The sequence below is a fragment of the Mustela lutreola genome, chromosome X (genome assembly GCF_030435805.1).
Source record: "Mustela lutreola isolate mMusLut2 chromosome X, mMusLut2.pri, whole genome shotgun sequence".
Lineage (NCBI taxonomy): Eukaryota > Metazoa > Chordata > Mammalia > Carnivora > Mustelidae > Mustela > Mustela lutreola.
Window position 1 is genome coordinate 103,965,846 of NC_081308.1, and position 22,059 is coordinate 103,987,904.

A 22,059-nucleotide genomic window follows, 5' to 3' on the forward strand; every position below is an offset into this window, starting at 1 on the left:
GTTCAGATAATTGGCAAGACAGCCAAGACAAAGGTGAATAGTACTAGAGGGTGATTTTTTTTTTTAATTTTATTTATTTATTTGTCAGAGAGGGAGCACAAGCAGGCAGAGTGGCAGACAGAGGCAGAGAGAGAAGCAGGCTCCCCGCTAGACAAGGAGCCCGAAGCGGAACTCGATTCCAGGACCCTGGGATCACGACCCAAGCCAAAGGCAGCGGCTCAATCGATGAGCGACCCAGGCATCCCTAGAGGGTGATTTTGATCTGCCCCTGATTCCATACCAGTGAATATTGAAAAAGCAACAGATTGCTAATGAAAATCAGTTGGGAACTCACTTAAGTCTGAGTACCTCTTGGTAGTGTCTCCCAGTTCGTCATAAACAGAAAGGCATTAAGTCACCCTTCTTGATGGGTTTCTAATGCCCTTAGTTCTACAGTTGTAAAGGGTGGCTGATAGCTTCCCTTGGCCATGATACACACTGTCATTTCCCAGTCTCCAACATGTTTGCTCCATGACCTCGGTGAAATTTGCTGGTTGCAGAATGTGTAGCAGCCAGGGCACATGTCCATATGTGGGACTACAAACTGAAAATGCCGTGGAGTACTTCTGGGCTCTGGGCACAGAAAAAGAAGTCTTTAAATGACTAATAGTGGAGTGCCTGGCTGGCTCAGTCAGTGGGGCATGCGACTCTTGATCTCGGGGTTGTGAGTTTGAGCCCTATGTTGGGTGTAGAGATTAAAAATAATTTTTTTTTTTTGAGAGCGAGAGCGAGGCAGAATGTGTGGGGGTGGGTGGGGGAGAGGGAGAGGGAGAGAGAATCTTTTTTTTTTTTTTTTATCAGAGAGAGAGACGGGGAGAGCAAGCACAGGCAGACAGAATGGCAGGCAGAGACAGAGGGAGAAACAGACTCCCTGTCGAGCAAGGAGCCCGATGTGGGACTCGATCCCAGGACGCTGGGATCATGACCTGAGCCGAAGGTAGTGGCTTAACCTACTGAGCCACCCAGGCGTCCCGGGAGAGAGAATCTTAAGCAGGCTCCATGCCTAGTGTGGACCCTGAGATCATAACCTGAGCCGAAATCGAGTCAGATTCTTAACCGACTGAGCCACCCAGGTGCCTCAAAAGTAAAATCTTGGGCGCCGGGGTGGCTCAGTGGGTTAAGCCGCTGCCTTTGGCTCAGGTCATGATCTCAGGGTCCTGGGATCGAGTCCCGCATTGGGCTCTCTGCTCGGCAGGGAGCCTGCTTCCTCCTCTCTCTCTCTGCCTGCCTCTCTGCCTACTTGTGATCTCTCTCTGTCAAATAAATAAATAAAATCTTTAAAAAAAATAATTAAAAATAAAATCTTAAAAAAAAAAAGGGCTAACATCATCTGGTGAGAAAAGCAAGTGGGTTACCTTGGAGGCCCGAATAGCCTCTCCATGGCCTCAGCTTCACAGGTTATCTGAAGAGGAAGGGCAGGTTTTCCTTATACAGGCCTTGGGGATATTATGGGTTTGGTTCAGACCACTGGAATAAAGCAAATATCACAAACGAATCAACTATGTTTTTTGGTTTCCTGGTACATATAAAAGTTAAGTTTACAATATACTGTAGTCTATTAAGTACACAATAGCATTGTGTTTAAAAAAACCATGTGTATACCTTAATTTTAAAGTACTTTATTGTTAAAAATACTAACCGTTATCTGAGCTTTTGGTGAGTTGCAATCTCTGATCACAGCTTACCATAAAAGGTACAGTATTTTAAAGTTTTCGTTGTCAGGAGAATTACCAAAATGTGACAGAGAGACACAAAGTCAGCAAATGCTGCTGGGAAAATGATGCCAATAGACTTCCTCAATGCAGGGATGCCGCAAACCTTCAATTTGTAAAATATTCAGTATCTGTGGAACACAGCAAAGTAAAGCACAATAAAAGGAGGTATGCCTATTGAGGCTAAAATGTAGGATTATACAGCACTTTGGTTTCTTTTCTCATGTTGATATTTATCAGGCCTAACATGATTTTTGTCTTTCCATGTGGCCAATGCAGCCACTCTAGCCTGTTGCCTTTGTACAGAGACATAATCTTTTATCCAAAGTCCTGATTATTTCTTGATCACATTTCTTTTTCATGCTTGCCTTCCTAGTTACATGTTTTGTTTTGTTTTGAAGATTTTATTTATTTATTTGACAGACAAAGATCACAAGTAGGCAGAGAGGGGCAGAGAGAGAGGAGGAAGCAGGCTCCCCGCTGAGCAAAGAGTCCGATATGGGGCTCGATCCCAGGACCCTGGGATCATGACCTGAGCTGAAGGCAGAGGCTTTAACCCACTGAGTCACCCAGGCGCCCCTCCTAGTTACATGTTTTGTGTTTCCTAAGGAACTCTTAAAAGTGGATTTCAGGGGGCGTCTGGGTGGCTCAGTGGGTTAAGCCTCTGCCTTCAGCTCAGGTCGGAATCTCGCGGTCCTTGGATCAAGCCCCGCTTTGGGCTTTCTGCTCTGCGGGGAGCCTGCTTCCCCCGCTGTCTCTCTGCCTGCCTCTCTGCCTACTTGTGATCTTCTGTCAAATAAATAAATAAAATCTTTAAAAGAAAGAAAGAAAGTGGATTTCAGGACTGAGACATGAAGTGGAATCAGGCTAGCACGCCAGGCATACAAACATGTGCCCCCGCCAAACAGGGTGGATAATCAGTTACCAACTAGAGAAGTTGTGTCCTTGTCTTTCCTTGCAGGGAAATCTACTCACGAAGGGAACCACCATGTGAAAGATTGCTGCTTCCTTCTTCTCAGGAGGGAAAGATTGAGATGCAGAGAGAACTGGTACAGCAAAGAAAAGAGGGTGGTTCTATGGAAGAGAAAGTGCTTTAGTTTTTCCATTTGCCCTCCCATTGTTCTCAGTCTTTCTGCTTATCAAATCGCTTTTTACATTCTCCTTAGAAGGACAGTCATCCGGTAAATACCACTAATTCATAGGCTTTGAATGAGACACGTCTAAGAACCCCTTCAAATATGTTCATTTGTCCAAATCAAAGAAACAGTCCTCGCCACTGTAAGACTGGGTCCTTATAAATACGCCCATTCCAAATGTGACAGAGAGATATTAACAATTTAAGAAAAAGCCCTGCAGGCAACGTTTCTGGCTTTCTACAATTTTTCTACCATCAACGTTAATAATGATCCTGATGAGGATTTTAGAGCTGGTATCACCTATGCTTACTCAGTAATAAAGTCTTGAATTTGGAGAGGGTAGTTTATCTGGCTCATATTCCAAAATAGTGGAGAGCAAGAAAGCAGACTTTTCTTAATTCAGGGTTTCTTACCTGAATGTTGTGTGTCTGCAAGACTTTTCAGCTGATCCACCCAATTCTGGAATTGCCAGATAAATCCTTACTGCCAAATCACTGGGAAACTATAATTAAATATAAAATTTCTTGCGAAGCCACTAAAACCTCTTCATAAAACATAGACAAGAATGAAATGGTTTTGTTACTGAATAATCTTTAAATGCGACTGCAACGTGCAATGACCGGCAATCTACTAAAGAGACTGTATAAACCAAAAACCCTTCTACACTTTTCCCTACATGTTAACCCATGTTGGAGTTCGTATATTCGAAGAGATGGCTCCTTGGTCCCCAGCAGTGACATTCCTGGTATGCAAAACTGGAAGAGGCTTATTTAGCTTTGAAAAACATTTACATGCATTTTAAAGAGGCTGAGCTAGCAATTATAATCTCATTTTCTGAAGGAAATTTTAAGAAAAAAGTGGAGGCGGGGGGGGGGGGTGGTGAGGAAAGTTCTCTACTTTTTGCTCTAGGGAAATTTTTTTAAGTGATTTTTTTTTAGATTTACCCTTACGCTGGCAAAGAACAGTCAAGGTCACGATCCTAGAGGGCCCTATACTACCTAATAAATTACCCAGATAAGGTCTCATACACAGGAAGAAGAGAAGTCCTTAGTAGCTGGATCTAGAGTATGAGGTGAGTTCTGGCTTTCAGGTGTAAAAACAAGACAACAAAATGGAGTCATTTAGGCTAAGCCCCATGTGACCAAATCCAGACATAACTTAATAGTACTTTTAGTTCTCTCAGAAATGTAATCTTAAACCAGTCAATCAGTAATCACCTGACCAGTCCTAGTTAAGAAATCTGCCTGATGGGGTGCCTGGGTGGCTCAGTGGGTTAAAGCCTCTGCCTTCAGTTTGGGTCGTGGTCCCAGGGTCCTGGGATTGAGCCCCACATGAGGCTCTCTGCTCGGCAGGGAGCCTGCTTCCTCCTCTCTCTCTGCCTGCTTCTCTGCCTATTTGTGATCTCTGTCTGTTAAATAAATAAATAAAACCTTAAAAAAAAAAAAAAAAAAAAAACAACTCTGCCCTGCCATCCCCTAAAGGAAAATAACCCTGCAATAGGCAGTCTGCTTTTTTGCCTAGTATAACTTCCCTGTCTCCCTTCCCGTCTGCCTATATAAGTCTTTCATTTTATATAGCCCATCAGAGCAATTTCTATCTGCAGAACTGGTTACTGCATGATTCAAATTTGATTTTTGCTCAAATAAACTCTTAAAATGTCTAATATGCCTCAGTTTATATTTTTTTAAGTTTTATTTTTTTTTTTTTTAGTAATCTCTACATCCAATGTGGGGCTCAAACTCATGACCCCAAGATTAAGAGTCCTGCACTCTTCCCCCTGAGTCAGCAAGACACCCCTCCTCAGTTTATCTTTTTTTTTTTTTAGTATCAGTGAATAGATTTTCTTATTGTTAAAGTTATATTTTATTTTATTTTTTCATTTTTTAATTTAAATTCAATAATCCAACAAATAGTACATCAGAAGGATCTGATGCTGGTTTTGACAGATTAGGGCTAGAGCTATTTAGATACTTTAGGTTTATATGGCTTCTAAAATCCAGCCTGCAGATAGTTTGGGTCACAAAGCCTCAGCTACATTAAAAAAAAAAAAAAAAAGCAATATGGGGGGCCCCTGGCTGATTCAGTCGGTTAAGTGTTTGACTCTCGATCTCAGCTCAGGTCTTGGTCTCAGGGTTGTGAATTGAAGCCTCACACTGGGCTCCACTGTGGAGCCTACTTAAAGAGAAACAAGATTAGAAGTTATAGAGAAATAGATTTGTATATAAAGACATTATTGTTTTTTTATAACCGAATTGAAATTTACTCATTTTACCTCAGTTAACAAAATATATCACAAGAAAAACTAAGCATGTTTGGGGCACCTGGGTGGCTCAGTCCTTTAAGCATCTGCCTTCGGCCCAGGTCATGATCTCAGAGTCCTGGGATGGAGCCCCACATTGGGCTCCCTGCTTAACAAAGGAGTCTGCTTCTCCTCTCCCCCTCCTCATGTTCTCTCTCTCACTCACTGTCTCTCTCAAATAAGTAAATAAAATCTTTAAAACAAACAAAAAGACTAAGCATGTTTGGGTGCCTGGGTGGCTCAGTTGGCTAAGCAACTGCCTTTGGCTCAGGTCATGATCCTGGAGTCCCGGGATCGAGTCCCACATCAGGCTCCCTCCTCACCAGGGTGTCTGCTTCTCCCACTGACCTCTCTCCTCTCATGCTTTCTCTCTCTCTCAAATAAATAAAAAAAATCTTAAAAACAAACAAACAAACAAAATACTAAGCATGTTTAACCAAAACAACACTTCTGAAAGTAGAATGCCATTTTCTTTTTCAGGAAATAATATTGCAAATGGTTGCTTCTGGGTCAATTTATCACAGTAGAGGAGCAAAGTAGTTAAAGCATAGCTCTGCTCAACTGAGCTGCTTTTCTGCACAATTGTTAAATACCTGAAAACATTCCTAAGATCAAGGTTTATAGCCATTTTAAGAGACAAGACTTCCAGAGGGGCTTTCCTGCCCCAAATGGTCAAAGCTTAATTAGAAGTTTGATGATACTCAAGTTTTTTTTTTCCTCATCATATCTTCTGTTGAAAATACTGTTACGGTTGGTAATATGACATGTATCTTGTCTGATCTGGGTGATACAGTCCAGAAAGTAGGGTTTGAGAAGATAGACCCTAAACTCATGAAGGAAGCCTTGGCCCTCTGTCTGCAGGCCATATACTCATGTCCCTTTCCCCTAGTTTTATAAACTGAGGACTCTGAGTTCCTTCACTTTCAGTGAACTGGAGTAAAGAGTGTGAATTACAGTGGTGAGAAGGGTGTGTACTTACAAGTGAACTATCCTGTTTGAAGTGGTACAGGTCCTGGAGGCAAATATTTCATATAAGGTAGAATCTGAGCAATAATGTGCCTATGGAGAAGGCGCTGGAGAAGTCATTGGTAAACCTGAAGCTTGGCTTCAGGTGGTATTTGATGAGGTATTCGATGGCTCACTGGTGGTGGAGGTGAGAGTACAGTACAAAACGTTTCTCTGGAGGTATAATATGAGGAGAATTCAATACCACTGGTTGACGCTGATATTCAGGATGATGGTGAGCTCAGGTGTAGAGACAGGAGGTAGTAGTTTTCAAGCACCAGAATCTGAGTCATTAAGTTGCTATGCTTTCTTGTTGAAATACAGAGGTTTCCTGACTCGCTGAAGGAAGTTGAGGTGAAGCTGTATATGACGAACTCCGCTGGAGGAGCATAAATATCTTCTTATGGCTTATGCTGTACATGTTGGAAAGGAAGTGGTGATATAAAATGCTGCCTTGTTGGAATACGGTTCATATGATGCTTGTCTTATAAAACAATCAGAGATTTCATGTGGCGCTGCAGCAATACGCAGAATGCACATTTTCAAGTTAAGGACCGGCAGCAGGGTCTCTGTGTCTCATGTGGCGGTGGTTGATATGAGCATCTAAATCTCGTTGAGACAAATACGTTCTCTTGCATCCCTGAACAGTGCTGCACATGAATAGAGAACCTTGTGCATGCTCCTCAATTCGGTGAACATATTTACTACAGCTTGGACATATCTTATCGCCTCCTTTTTCATGTAAAATAGCACAGGCATAGCAAAAAGCATGCTTACACGGAATCATCCGCCCATAGATTTTAATGGGCAATTCGCATTTGTCACAGAAATGAACCGGGGTGTTATCCTTTTCACCCAAGATGTTTATCTGAAAGTCCCAGAAAATATCTTCACTAGACCTTTGCTCATTTCTAAACGATTCGCTCCTATTAAAGCAGTACCGTTCTTCCTCACTAGCACCGAGTCCTTTAGCGTGCTCCATGATTCGGCTTTCAGGGCACGATGGGAACGGAAGTCAATCCCACTGACCCAAGGAGCGCATGCGCCCTACCCTCTTGAACCAGTGAGGTGGAAGGGCAAGTGGGTTGCCCCAGCTTTGACCTCTTCTTACATATCCCCATTCCGGTGATGGAGTTGGGCAGGATAAAAAGGAAGTGTTTCAGAGTGGAGTTTGGTTAGACTGCTTTTTTTTAATGCTATAAAAAAAGGAGTCTTTGACTGGAGAAAGAGACTAATCTGCGAGGGGGGGGGGGTGCGAGGTGGCAGGGGGGTGGTGAGCAGGGGAGGAAGGGTGGCAGGGAAGGTGACGGGGGGGGGGGGGTGTGTGGCAGGAAAGAGTGGGCAGGCGCAGTAATACCTGAAGGCATACACCTGAGGAACCCTAAAATGTGTCCTTTTTTGGGTAAAAGCCCATCCATTATATGAAATGTTCAAATAGAGACTGGATAGCTTCTTGTCAGGATGCTGTAACTCTGGCTTCTCAAACTCTTCTGCCAAAGTATTCCTGATAGTGGAGACAAGTAAATTTAACTGTGAGAGTGAGGGGACACAGTTCTAGGTACCTCTGAAAGCAAGATATTTCTTTGAATAGTTGTACTTTAACTTACAATTATATGAAGATAACTTGTTTTAAAATGTTGGTTTAGGGGCACCTGGGTGGCCTCAGTGGGTTAAAGCCTCTGCCAGGGTCCTGGGATCGAGCCCCACAACGGGCTCTCTGCTTAGCAGGGAGTCTGCTTCCCTTCCTCTCTCTCTGCCTGCCTCTCTGTCTACTTGTAATCTCTGTCAAATAAATAAATAAAAATCTTTAACAAAAAATAAAAATAAAAATAAAATGTTGGTTTACTGTATTTTGTTTTATTTTAGAAGTTGGTTCATTTTAATAAAAAAAAATACTGCTTTTAATTACTTAATTAAATTACGTTAATTTCTCCCTGCCCCTAAAGTCAGTCTTTGAGTGATTGTGATACCCCAAGAAGGTGTGCAGGATATGTACCAAAGGTTGCATGTAGCACACTAATATATCTCCACTCAGTGTTGGCACACTACTTTGTGCTACCTGCCCACAGTAGCTCCTTTACGAGTACAAGGCCATCCGGTAGGACTTAAAAATACTTTTTATACAGAATCCTGTATAATAATATTTGTATATAAGAATATCTATGAATAAAAGTTAAAGGTTGAAAGTCCCAACAAATTAGGAAGATGATGAGTCACATTATAAAATGCCTTCCCATATCCCCGGATTTCTAATTTCAGTTCTTTAAATATTACATCCTCCTGGCATATTTGATGTGCATTTATAGAACATTAACAACTTGGAGGAGAGACCTAAGTAAAATAAAAAATTCAAGAGCAAATCAGTGATCACTCAAAGATGAATATGAAACATATGATCATTCGTTTATGGAAAGATAAGGCTGGATTTACAGCAATGCCATTGGTATTCACATTTTGGGAACTTAGGTCTACTGTAAAGTGAGGCTCACCATCACTGTGATAGCTTCATTCCACACCCTCCAGAATAAGTGCACTCATTTCCATTACAAGACAACTTTGCAAAGGAAGTAATGAACTACGATGACCAAATATGCCAAATATGTGATTAAAAAATAATTAAAGGCTAAGTCAGAGCAGGAAATTGCTCTCATTAAGCAGATTATCCATCTCCGCTGAAACGCCAGCGCATAGTCAAAGCTGACCTTTGCCAAACAAAAAGAGTCAGCAGGGATGTTGCAACAGCTTCAAAATACTGCAGAGAAAAGAAAAATAAAAAGCCATAAAAACATTTTTTGATGGTCTCCATTTAGGTACTGGAATTGCTGAAGCATATACATAGATCAGAATATTTTTTGCAATTATGCTCCGTGATTGATGTTGGGGATTTGGAGAAATGGAAATAATGGGGAGTTGACAAATTTTCACATTTGCTGACACTCTTTATAGAAGAAAAAATATATAGCCACAGGGAACATTTTATCAGAGAAGGTGAGCAGGAGAGTGAATGAACAACAGAGTAGGGTTAGAAAGAATAAGAGACAAGCCCTCCTTTTCACACTGGAAACGATGGTGAATCTTGCAGGTGGTTGAAAGAAGGAACCCTCTTTATCCAGTCTATTAGGGATGAATTCCTGAAAAGTGGCAACTAAGTAGGTGCCCGTTTTTCCCCTCTTAACCTATGATATCACTTCATGACTGTTTTGTCTTTATTTTGAATTCATCACCTGTGGGCAATAGTTACTGACCTTAAGCTTTTGGTTTCTTTGGGCTTTGGCTAAATACAGATCCGTAAGTGAAAGGTCCCCCAATAATGGGTCTGTGATTAAAGGAGCGAGACTGATACAGAGTGAAGGTCAAGCAAAGCTTTATTTCTTCACCAAGCATCAAGAATCAAACCGAACATTCGGGGCCGCACCTCTTACAGAGAGGGTGACCACTCTCTGCCCCACAGACTAGCCTTTAAGGGCAAAGGCCATGTGATTGGGCCTGACCACGCACAGGTGGCCAATGAGATTGTAACACACAGAAAGCTACGCAGTCATGTTAGGTCACACAAAAGTGACCGACTGAGTAACAATTTACCCTATAGTAGACATTTGAACTAGCCTATCACCTTGGTCAGAATTGGCACCCAAAAGGTGGGGCCCATACTCCTTGGTAGATAGGGAGACAGTATGCACCGCCCCCAACTGATTGGATGTCTCCACCTGGCCTGACCCACCCTTGTATTTGGGCTTTGTTACCTGGGACTGGTTTCCGGGACTTGTTTTTAAGTAAGTCCCTGGGGCGGGGCAGGGTCAGTTTAAGTTTTACTGCATAAACAACAAAATCACTGTTTAACCCAAGATGGAATCCCTCTGGCTAAATAGGCCCTTACAGTAAGTGTGCAAGGGGACCTTGTGACTCAATATGCACCCTTCTTTGTACAAAATAATCCTGTTGGAAAAGACGTAGTCCAGCTCTGGCATCCCTCTCACACACTCAGAGGAACATAGTTTGAACACTACTCCTCAAACACACAGTTTCTAAGCTGGTATATAAAATAGATGAGCGTTCATATATTTATCATCTAGATTAAAAAATAATGCATTATCAGTGCACTTGAAAATTCCGCTGTATTCCTCACTCATTATCATCCTCACAGGAGGATAGCACTCTACTGAATTGTGTATTTGTCATTCTCTTGCTGTTTTCACGTAAAAAAAATCATGTATGTATATGTCTTTATAAAAATATTAGTTACTTTTACATCTTTTTCACTTTGTAGGTGTGGAATAACACTGTAACTGTCTTTATTCCCTTAATATTATATTTCCGAGATACTTTGATATTAATGCATATATTTTATTCATTATAAAATATTTATTCAGTATTGTATTCCATTGTCTGTATTATAATTTAAGTATTCCCCTCCTGATGAATCTTTGGGTTGTTCTTATGTTTTGCAATTATAAGTGCTTCTTTGAAGTATTCTTGTACATGTTCCAGAATTTCTCTAGGGGATGCATATAAGAGTGATGTACCAGATCATAGAAAATGAGCATATTCAGCTTTTCCAAAGTGTTCATACTAATTTGTCAGTGGGTTATAAAACTTTTGGTTTTCATCTTCACCAGTACTTGTTATTAACAGACTTAATTTATTATAAATTTGGTGGTTGTAAAAAATAATTTTGTGTGTGTGTTTGTAAAATTTATGGGTTTATTTATGTAATATTTTATTTTATTTTAGAGAGAGAGCATGAGTGAGAGAGATAGAGCAGGGTGGTGGAGGGAGAGGGAGAGGAAGAAACAGACTCCGCACTGAACAGGGAGCCCGATGTGGGGCTTGATCCCGGGACCCTGAGGTTATAACCTGAGCCGAGGGCAGAGGCTTAACCTCTGCCATCCAGGCACTCCAATTTATGAGATTTTGATTTTTTTTTTTAAGATTTTATTTACTTAGAGAGAGAGAGAGTGAGAGAGAGCATGAGAGGGGAGAAGGTTAGAGGGAAAAGCAGGTTCCCTGCAAAGCTGGGAGCCTGAGGCAGCACTTGATCCCAGGACTCTGGGATCATGAACTGTGCCCAAGGCAGTCACTTAGCCAACTGAGCCACCCAGGCGCCCTATTTTTTTTTTAAAGATTTAAAAAATTATTTATTTGACAGGCAGAGATGACAAGTAGGCAGAGAGGCAGGCAGAGGGAGAAGGGGAAGTAGACTCCCTGCCGACCAGATAGCCTGATGCAGGGTTTGATCCCAGGACCCTGAGATCATGATTAGAGCTGAAGGCAGAGGCTTTAACCCACGGAGCCACCCAGGTGCCCGCCTATGGGTATTTTTAAAAAAAGAATTCTTAAAAGTTATTTATTTATATATTTATTTATTTTAAAGATTTTATTTTAAGTAATCTCTACACCCAGTAGGGGACTTGAACTCATGACCCCAAGATCAGGAGTTTCATGCTCCACCAACTGAGCCAGCCCAGTGCCCCCAAATTTATGTTTTTGTGTTGTGTTTCTCTGATTGCAAGTGCATTTGAGAAGTCTTTCATGCTTTTTTTTAATGTTTATAGTTCCTCTTTTGTCAGGTATCTCTTTGTATCATTGGACCACTGTTGAACAATTTGTATTTTTCTTTTCCTTTTTTTTTTTTAAGATTTTATTTATTTATTTGACAGACAGAGATCACAAGTAGGCAGAGAGGCAGGCAGAGAGAGAGAGGATGAAGCAGGCTCCCCGCTGAGTGGAGAGCCCGATGTGGGGCTCGATCCCAGGACCCTGAGATCATGACCTGAGCCGAAGGCAGAGGCTTTAACCCACTGAGCCACCCAGGTGCCCCCAATTTGTATTTTTCTTTATTGATTTGTAGGATACTAATTCTTTGCCTGTTATGTGACTTGGAGTTGTCTTATCTAACTTTGTAAGCTGACTTTTCATTTCTTTATGATGTGATAATAAAAGTTCTCAATTTTTAAAAAAATACTTTTTATTTATTTAAGTAATTTCTACACCCAATGTGGGGCTCAATTTTGATTTATTAGGCTTATTAGTCTTTTTCTTTATGATTAGTGCTTTTCTAAAATGCTTAAAATGTTTTCCCTAACTTGAGGTCATAAAAGGTATTTTTCCTTAAAATTTTTGTTTTGTTTGGTCTTTTGAATGGAGTCATCTTGAATTGAATTGCAGTTGATTTTGTATATTATAATGTCAGGATGTGGGGTGTTTCCCCCCCATATAAAAAGTCATGTGAAACTAAGTTAAAATGGAGTTGGGGACACCTGGCTGGCTCAGTCAGATGAGCGTCTGCCTTTGGCTAAGGTCATGATCTTTGGATCCTGGGATGGAGTCCCACATTGGTCTTCCTGCTCGGTGAGGAGTCTGTGTCTTTCTCTCCCTCTGTCCCTCCCCACTGCTCGGTCTCTCTCTCTCTCTCTCTCTCTCTCTCAAATAAATAAATAAAATCCTTAATAATAAATAAATAAATAATAAAAGACAGTTGGGATACCAGGAGGCAGAACTCTCACAGTGTAACACTTCCTTTTTTTGTTTTGTTTTAAAGATTTTATTTATTTGTCAGAGAGAGAGAGAAGGGGAAGCAGCAGGCAGAGGGAGAAGCAGGCTTCCTGCTGAGCAAGGAGCCAGAGGCAGGGTTCAATCCCAGGACCCTGAGATCATGACCCGAACCAAAGGCAGCTGCATAACAGACCGAACCACCCAGGCATCCCACAATGTAACACTTTTATAGCCCTTTGCCGAGTCAACAGGAAGAGATATACCTCATATTCCTGACAGGAAGAATCCTGTATAGTATGTTACTACTCCAGCAGGATGATGAAAGATTTTTCTTCCGGCTTGGCAGCAACCCAGTCAATGAGAAACTCTCACAACTTAACCAATGAAAAACCATTATACTTCAAACTCCCGGTTTACTCCAATGGACTTTTTGTTCATTGGAGCGACTCCCAACTCCCCTCTTTCCTCTATAAAAGAATGTTGCTCTTTTTGGGGACACCTGGCTGGCTCAGTCAGTGAAGTGTGCAGCTCTTGATCTTGGGGTCATGAGTTTGAACCCCCATGTTGGGGGTAGAGATTCTTATAAATAAATAGATAGATAGACTCTTGCTCTCCTTTGTTCTCTGGAGGTCCCTAAGGTTTTGTCTTAGCTTGTGTGTCCCAAATTAAAATTCTCTGCTATTCCCAAATAAAACCATTTTGCTGGTAAAATAACTGACAGTTTTATGTTTTAAGGTTAAGAGTCAATTATCCTAGAAACACGTGTTAAATAACACATTCTTTTCCTTCTGATCTGCAATGGCTAACTCTGTCATATGTCATATTTTCATAGATATGTCTGTTTCTGGATTCTTTATGTTATTCTGTTGGTCTGTTTTCCTATCCCATCTTAATTCCTGTGGCTTTATAATGTTTTAAGGTTTTGGAGAGGGGACTAAGTCTCTCCAAATTATCTTTCAGGATCGTCTTGGTTTGTTCTTGGCTATTTGCTTTGCCAAGATATTTTAGGTTGGGGGCGCCTGGGTGGCTCAGTGGGTTAAAGCCTCTGCTTTCAGCTCAGATCATGATCTCAGGGTCCTGGGATTGAGCCCTGCATCGGGCTCTCTGCTCAGCGGGGAGCCTGCTTCCCCCTCTTTCTCTGCCTGCCTCTCTGCATACTTGTGATCTCTCTCTCTGTCAAATAAATAAACAAAATCTTTTTTAAAAAGGTATTTTAGGTTGATGAGATATTAGAGGGATGAAGGGATTTCTGAGGAAAAAGAAGGGGAGAAAATAAGGTTTATAAATACACATTTGCTCACATCACATTTTTTCTAAAAGTCAACCCTGATTTGAGGTGAAAGACCAAAAAAGCTGCCTTCCTAAATTTGCAGACATCACTGTTCGTACTCTGTGAGATGAAGCACAGGGTTAGCATAATTTTTGTTCCCTTTACTTTTAAAAATAATTTCTTTAGGATCTTACCATTTCTTGGGATGGGCAGTATAGCTCTTTGATAAAAAGAATGGCCTTTGCTGACAGGCATGCTTAGTTTTTTTTTTAAAGATTGACTTACTTTTTTTTTTAGAGAGAGAGAGAGAGAGACCACGAATCAGGGAGGGCAGAGGGGAGGGAGAGAATCTTAAGCAGGCTCCACCTAATGTGTTAGTTTTTTATTGCTGCCATAGCAAATTGCCACAAACGTAGTGTCTTAAAATAACACAAATTTATGATCATTCAGTTTTGTAGGTCAGAAGCCTGACAAGGCTCTCACTATACTAAAATCAAGCTTTCAGTAGGTCCATGCTCCTTTCTGGAAGCTCTAGGGGATGTTGTGCTGGAGTTTTCGCGTCCGAGAGACCACCAAGGAGCCAAGCACCAATGCAATCACATGAGGGTTTATTGGACAAGCTTAAGCTTGGGCCCAAGTATACCCGACACAGCGGAGTAGGAACTTGGACCCCGAACCAGATTACAGTTAGAGTTTTTAAAGGCAGAGTAGGGGTGGATTTGGCGGTGGGTGAGGACAAAGGGGGTTATGGATGATGTAAGTCTCTAAGGAATTTTGGAAGCGAGGTCTCCAGGACCTTGAGGGGCTAGCTGTTGTCTGAGGAAAAGGTTATTCATTACCAATAATAAAAATTTTCCTGTGAGACCCTTTAGATGTATATCAGTGGGTCATATACTTAGGAATGATTCTCGACACTAACTTGGAGGTTTAGAGATAAAGTTTCCTAAAGGAATTGTTAAAGTAGACCTACAGGATTCTGGTCAGACCTGTTGGGGTAGGGGGTCGGTCAGGCTAGGATTATCCTTAGGAAAATCTCAGGGTGAGGGCAGTTAAATCCCCAGGGGAGAGCCACTCTATCTGTTTCAAGGACTTGTCAATAGGTGAGGAATTTTAATGATTTTCTTCTCCCTCTGTTTCCCACATCAGCTAAACTTGAGGTGGGGTGGCCTTAATTTTCTTGGCCTCCACATTTCCCCCTGAACAATTTTGACCCTTAAATCTTTAAGGTTGTTGAAGGTGGAAGGTCTCATCTTCTGTAACTTCTTCCTGCTGAGTAGGGGTGTAGAGTTGTCCCTACCTACTCGGGTCAACATTGATCAGTTAAAGAATGTGTAGGGGAGTTACGAAAGATGGAGGCAGCTGAATCCAGGGGTTAAAATCAATCATTAAAGGAGAGAGAAACTGTTTAAAGTGCCAACCTGAGTAGGTCAGTTTTCTTGGCCTCCACAGGGGAGATTCCATTTTCTTACTCTTTCAGACTGTTGGCAGAATTCAGTTCCTTGCAGTTGTTGGCCTAAGATCCCTGTTTTCCTCTTGGCTATTGCCGGAGGGCAAATCCCAGCTCCTAGAGGTCACCTGTGTTGTCTGGCTCCTGACTCCCCTCGTCCATCTTCAAAACCAGCAGTGGTGTGTTGACTCCTCACTCTTCAAATCTTGTCTAATTTTCCATCACATCATTCTTTGTTTGTGCATTTGTCTCCCTCTTTTCTCTCTTACTTGAGATTCAAAAAAGTTTTCCACTTTGAAGGGCTTGTGCGGTTAGATTTTGCCCACTCCAATGATCCACGATAATCTCCCCATTCTGGGACCTATAATTTTAATCACTTCTGCACATGTCTCTTTGCCTTGCAAAGTAACATATTCACAGGTCTTGGGGATTCGGATGTGGACTTCTTTTGGGTGGGAGGGAAGATTACATTATTATACTATTCTGTCTCTAACATCTACCTTCTATGGTTCTTGTGAGGAATGCATGGGCTAATGTATGTAAAGAGCTCAACATAGAGGTGACATGGAGTAAGCACTCAGTCAGGGTTCATTACTATTTGAGCAATTTTTTTTAAAAATATTTTATTTATTTATTTGACAGAGAGAGATCACAAGTATGCAGAGAGTCAGGCAGAGAGAGAGGGGGAAGCAGGCTCTTTGCTCAGCAGGGATGCTGAGGCAGATGTGGGGCTCGATCCCAGAACCCTGAGGTCATGACCTGAGCCAAAGGCAGCAGTTTAATCCACTGAGCCACCCAGGCACCCCAGTATTTGAGCAATTTTTACTGGCAAATTGGGTTTTCCCCTTTGCTTTTTATTATTATTATTATTTTTTTGGTATATTTATGTAACCTAATTTTACCTTCTACTCACATGATTTTTTTTTTAAAGATTATTTATTTATTTATTTATTTGAGAGAGAGAGAGAGAGAGAGACAGTGTGAGCATCATCTTGGGGGAGGAGCAGAGGGAAAGGGGTGAGCCGACTCTGTGCCGAGCGTGGAACCTGTTGTGGGACTTGATCTCATGATCTTGAGATCATGACCTGAGCCAAAACCAAGAGTCGGATGCTTGACTGACTGAGCCACCCAGGTGCCCCTCACATAATTTCTTTAGCAAAAGCTGTGAAATATTTTAAGCACACAGACTTATATAATTTTTGAGATGATTGGTGCCCTACACAGCAGTAGTGGGTTGAATTGTGCTCCCACAAAAAAAGATCAAGTCCTAATTCCTGGTGCCTGTGACTGTGATCTTAATAGGAATAGGGGCTTACTAGATATAATGCAGTTACGCTGAGGTCCTATTATAGGAGGGTGGGCCTTAAATCCAGTGACTGTTATCTTTATAAGGGAACGGAGAGAGGGATTTTGACATGGAGTCACAGAAGAGAAACACCAGGGGAAGAGGCCATATGATCATACAGGCAGAGAATGGAGTGATGCAGCCTAAGGATGCCAAGGATTGCTGGCAACCACCAGCAGCTAGGAGGAGGCAAGGTAAGATTCTTCTCTAGAGCCTTCAGAAAGGTCCTGGGCCTGATTTTGGATGCCCAGCCTCTGGAACTGCGAGACAATAAATTTCTGTTGTTTTAAGACACCTAGTTTGTGGCATTTTGTTATGACAGCTTAGGAAACTAACCCAGTAGCTTACCCTGTTTTCCTAAATTGGTTTTTATTTGAAGTAGCATATAAAAAATGATCTTATTTATCATCAGCATGTAAGACACCTATATTCAAATGTATGTCCTAATATACGGGCAGTGCCTTAAGACTCAGTTGGTACAGCCCTTGACAGAATTAAGAACATTTAGTAGAAGTTATAAGGAAACTGATTTTTAGTTCAATATATAAAATAGCGACTTTTTTTTTTTTTTTTAACATAGGCACCTCGCCCAGAATGAAGCCAACCCTGGGCTTAAACTCACAACCCTGAGATCAAGACCTGAACTGAGATCAAGAGTTAGATGACTGGGCGCCTGGGTGGCTCAGTGGGTTAAGCCGCTGCCTTCAGCTCGGGTCATGATCTCAGAGTCCTGGGATCAAGTCCCGCATCGGGCTCTCTGCTCAGCAGAGAGCCTGCTTCCCTCTCTCTCTACTTGTGATTTCTCTCTGTCAAATAAATAAATAAAATCTTTAAAAAAAAAAAAAAAGAGTCAGATGACTAACCAACAGAGCCACCTAGATGCCCCTAAAATAGAGCTTTCCCACATTCCAATAGTGCATGACAGTAAGAGCTGTCCTAATGGTTTAGACCCCTAGATCTTTGATTGAAGTAATCGTACAATTTTTTTTAACAAATGTTTAAGATAAAAATTCATTTCATTTTTCAAATTTTTAGTTAAAAAAATTTTATTTATTTATTTGAGAGAAAGAAAGCCCGAGCAGGGGGAGGGGTAGAGGGAGAGAAAGAAACAGACTCCCCGCTGACTCGGACTCGATCCTAGGACTTGGATCATGACCTAAGCCAGAGGCAGCTGCTTAACCACATACTGACCCACCCAGGAACCAGTTAAAAATTCATTTTAAAGAGAGTTAGATATTGTCATGGTATGGCAGGAAGAAGAGTTTTTTACACTGTAGCAGAAAAGTCTGAACTGGTCCTTGCTTTCTTAGGTGTGTATAAGAAAAATACAGAAGACTCTTACCAGCGGTTTCTACATGAGGTTCAAACCATTGGGTCGATCAGGAACAAAATTTAGTCAAGTGATTATTTTGTCTATGAGACTATATTTAAGTCAGTTGATAGAAATTTTTTTTTTTTTTTAAAAGGCAGTGAATCCGGGGCGCCTGGGTGGCTCAGTGGGTTAAAAGCCTCTGCCTTCCGCTCAGGTCATGATCCCGGGGTCCTGGGGTCGAGCCCCGCATTGGGCTCCCTGTTCAGCAGGAAGCCTGCTTCTCCCTTTCCCACTCCCCCTGCTTATGTTCCCTATCACACTGTCTCTCTCTCTCTGTCAAATAAATAAATAAATAAAATAAGTAGATGTGGGGTGCCTGGGTGGCTCAATGGGTTAAAGCCTCTGCCTTTGGCTCAGGTCATGATCCCAGGGTTCTGGGATCGAGCCCCGCATCGGGGTCTCTGCTTGGCGGGGAGCCTGCTTCCCCCTCTTTCTCTCTGCCTGCCTCTCTGCCTATTTGTGATCTCTGTCTGTCAAATAAATAAATAAAATCTTAAAAAAAAAAAAAGTAGATGATGTCATTGTTGGATTGTGTAGCAGACACCTGCCGGGTGCTGTTATGTCCCACCAAATGGGTCCGTGATTAAAGGAGCGAGACTGATATAAAGCAAAGGTCAAGCAAAGCTTTATTTCGTGCCAAGCATCAAGAATCAAACTGACCGGCCAGGGCCGCGCCTCTTACAGAGAGAGCGACCTTTCTCTGTTCCACAGGCAAGCTTTAAAGGGCAAAGGCCATGCGGTTGGGCCTAGCCACGCACAGGTGGCCAATGAAACTGTAACACACAGAGAAAGCTGCACAGTCATGCTAGGTGACCAATAGAATTACAATTTACCCTAGTAGACATTTGACCGAGCCTATCACACTTCGGTTAGAATTGGCACCCAAAAGGCTCCCAAAGGGCGGGGCCCATACTCCTTGGTAACCAGGGAGATAGTATGCAGTCCCCCCACTGATCGGATGTCTCCACCTGGCCGGACCCAACCTTGTATTTGAGCTTTGTTACCTGGGGCTGGTTTCTGGGACTTGTTTTTAAGTAAATTCCCTGGGGGAAGGGGAGCAGGGACAGTTTAAGGATTAAACAAGGTAATTGTTTAACCTTAGTAGAAGCCTCTTGCTAAATAGGTCCTTACAGTTGCGATCTGGTATCCTTCCTAACAATGTTCACATTTGCCTACTGGTATCCGTCCCTCTCTGTCACAGGTCACTTGCTCCAGGCTACCCGATCAGGGTGAATTTTAGTGCTCTTGTTAGGAATGCTGGTAAGAAGGTCTGTGGATCCCTCTGGATATTAGTCACAAAAATCTGGTCTCGATTGTAGCTGGCAGCTCTGTTATTGCCGGGATAGCATCCAGTTTTAGGATAAAGTCGACACTGAGGATGCTAAAGCAGAAAGATGTAAGGGATTTGAGTCCTTGAAGGTATTCGCCCAATTACTGGATCAACTTTACCTCTGGATGATTTAGTTAAGTGAGAAAATAAATCCTCTTCTTGTTTGAAGCCAGTTTGCATTGGATTTTCTGGCTTTTTTCCACTGGAAAGTCTTACCTAATCTGTTCATAAATCAGCGGAAAAAACAATAAATGGCCATACATAATCAGGTGCTAGATATACTGAAGACAAACCACCAGCGGCATTAACATTACTGGAGAACTTGACAGAAATGCAAATTTTCAGCCTCTTGCCCCAGATTTACTGCCTCTGTGTGTCTGTGGGCGGCGCCCAATAACCTTTGTTTTAACAGGCCGTGGGGGGTGTGTGTGGGGGGGAGGGGTGTGGGACATGACACCGACGCTATTGCTGGCTAAAGTTTGAAAAACTACCCTGGAAGTTTAAAATGGAAGAGAAGACTTCACAGGGAAGGTGCGCTGAACTAAATCCAGGAGCAAGATGGACTTTTGAAAAGCAGACTTCTGAACCAGAATGAATAAAAGCACAGAGGTGTGAATGGATGTTATTTATGGGGCATTATCTGGGTAATTGTGACTCATAAAATAGTAAAAGATTAAAAGATTCAAACTGCATGGATCTTAGGGTAGCAGAGAGTTGGTGGCTGAGATTGAGTTTTTGTCTTTTTGTCCTGTTACTCTCGTTTCTCCTGATCCCATGGAAAATCTGGACAGGAGAAGGCACCACTGGTTTTCTTCATTGTTGACAATGCATGTCGAGACCTACCCGTGTACAGGATAGCCCTAGAGTATTAAGAGCCTCAAGTCACAGGAGGAGAATTGTCTAGTCCTACGGGTATCTGGGTCAGGTAGACAAAGCAGCCTCACTCCTGGACCTCAAAAATTCGAAGAGAGTTACTTTTATTGTGTTGAAATCTGACACTAGCTGGGCCACACCAGCAGGAAGAATGTAACCTGCTCTGGCGTCTGAGATACTGAGTGGTCTCCTTTCTCCTTCCGTTCCACATTGTGTGGGAGAACTTTCCGCCTTAAACACCGATGTCACGGCCAAGGTTGTACATCACCCGCCCACCCCGCCTGCTCTGTTTGATAATGTGTGCTTGGATGGAACTGTTTACATTCCAACCCTTCTCCCTAAAGCGCTATCAGCCATGCATAATGATGCAGCCTGTGGAGTTATGGAAGGGGAGCTGACTTTGGCTGAGAGAGAGAGTGCTGGAAAATGAGAGACAAGCATTTTAAAGCACCCAGGCTAATGACTACAGCGAACTGAACACTAGACCTTCAAGTTTAACTCTTTTCCAAACTTGTCTAGACTCAAGTTTATGGTGGTACTGGGTGGGCGTGTAAGTGACAGTGGGGTGGAGGGAGGAGAGGCAGGGTTTTATTTTAACCTAAAGATGCAAATAGCTTTTCCTTATTGATAGCCAGCTTTTTGCTAAGGAGTGCTGCTGGATGGTGAAGAAGCATTTCTAAAGCAGAGGCACTGCTCGGTGTATTTAGTCATTATTTAATTAGTCTTGATAATGGGGCTTCATTTTAGAGAGAATTTAATTTAATGGTCTTAATATCGAATGACCTTGGTGTGGTAAAGACACTGTGTGTGTGTGTGTGTGTGTGTGTGTGTGTGTGTGTGTGTAAAATGCAAATAATGGAAGTGGCTTTGGAACTGGGCCAAAACCAACTTAGCACCAGGCTAAGGTTACTTTAAATCTGCTTGCTTTGCAGGTCAGATTGAAGGATGCCTGAGACAAGCAATAAATTCTTCCCCTCTGCTGCTTTGGGAGGACAAATCAGCCAATGAATCACCGCCTGTTTGTTCAGATAGACTGACCCATCACTTGACTTGCTTTGAGCATCCAAAGCTTAATTTTTTCCTTTCTTGGGGGATCAGGGAGTGATTGTGGGAAGCACATGTTCAAATCATGGGCCACTAGTGAGTTGCAGGGCTCGACGACAGTGATTTTGATCTCACACTGCTTGGAGGAGCAACTAAATGCTGAGTCCGTTTACTCTCTGGTGAGGACAATTTCTGCAGGCACAATGGTTTCCATGGGCACAGACAGGTGGAGACTGGGATTTCCGGTGCTTACTTTGGGAGAGGTGGTGCTTTGATAACCTTAACACAGAACTGATCATTGTTGCACTTTTATCCAGGTTCTTCTAAGGGCCTTGGGCCTTGAGGCTTTGGCTGTTTTAGAGATGAATATGTATATGGCTTTCCTTCCTTACTCTGGAGGTTTCAAGCTCTGCTATGTTTCTAATGGACCCTTTTAAATGCTGCACTTCTAGGTTCATTTTCAACCATGAAATGCACTACTGGCCTTCAGTGTGAGTTGTTTGAAGCTAAAGGAAGATACATAGTCTGACAAACCCTGCCTCGCCTTTGGTGGAAATATTTAACAAGAGAAAAGGCCCGGCTACAGCCAACAAACTCAAGAGACCGCTGACAGGTATGCCTGGCACATCCAAGTAAGTGTTAGACATGGTGTGGTGGCAGTGAAGACACTGAGATGCTGAACATCTGGATTAGGT

The 22,059-nt window shown here is 42.3% G+C and overlaps 1 pseudogene; it reads right to left on the reverse strand.

Moving 5' to 3' along the window:
* Nucleotides 1-6,324: 6,324 nt before the first annotated feature.
* Nucleotides 6,325-7,173, reverse strand: LOC131821047 (E3 ubiquitin-protein ligase Hakai-like; annotated as a pseudogene).
* Between the last annotated feature and the right edge of the window lie 14,886 nt (nt 7,174-22,059).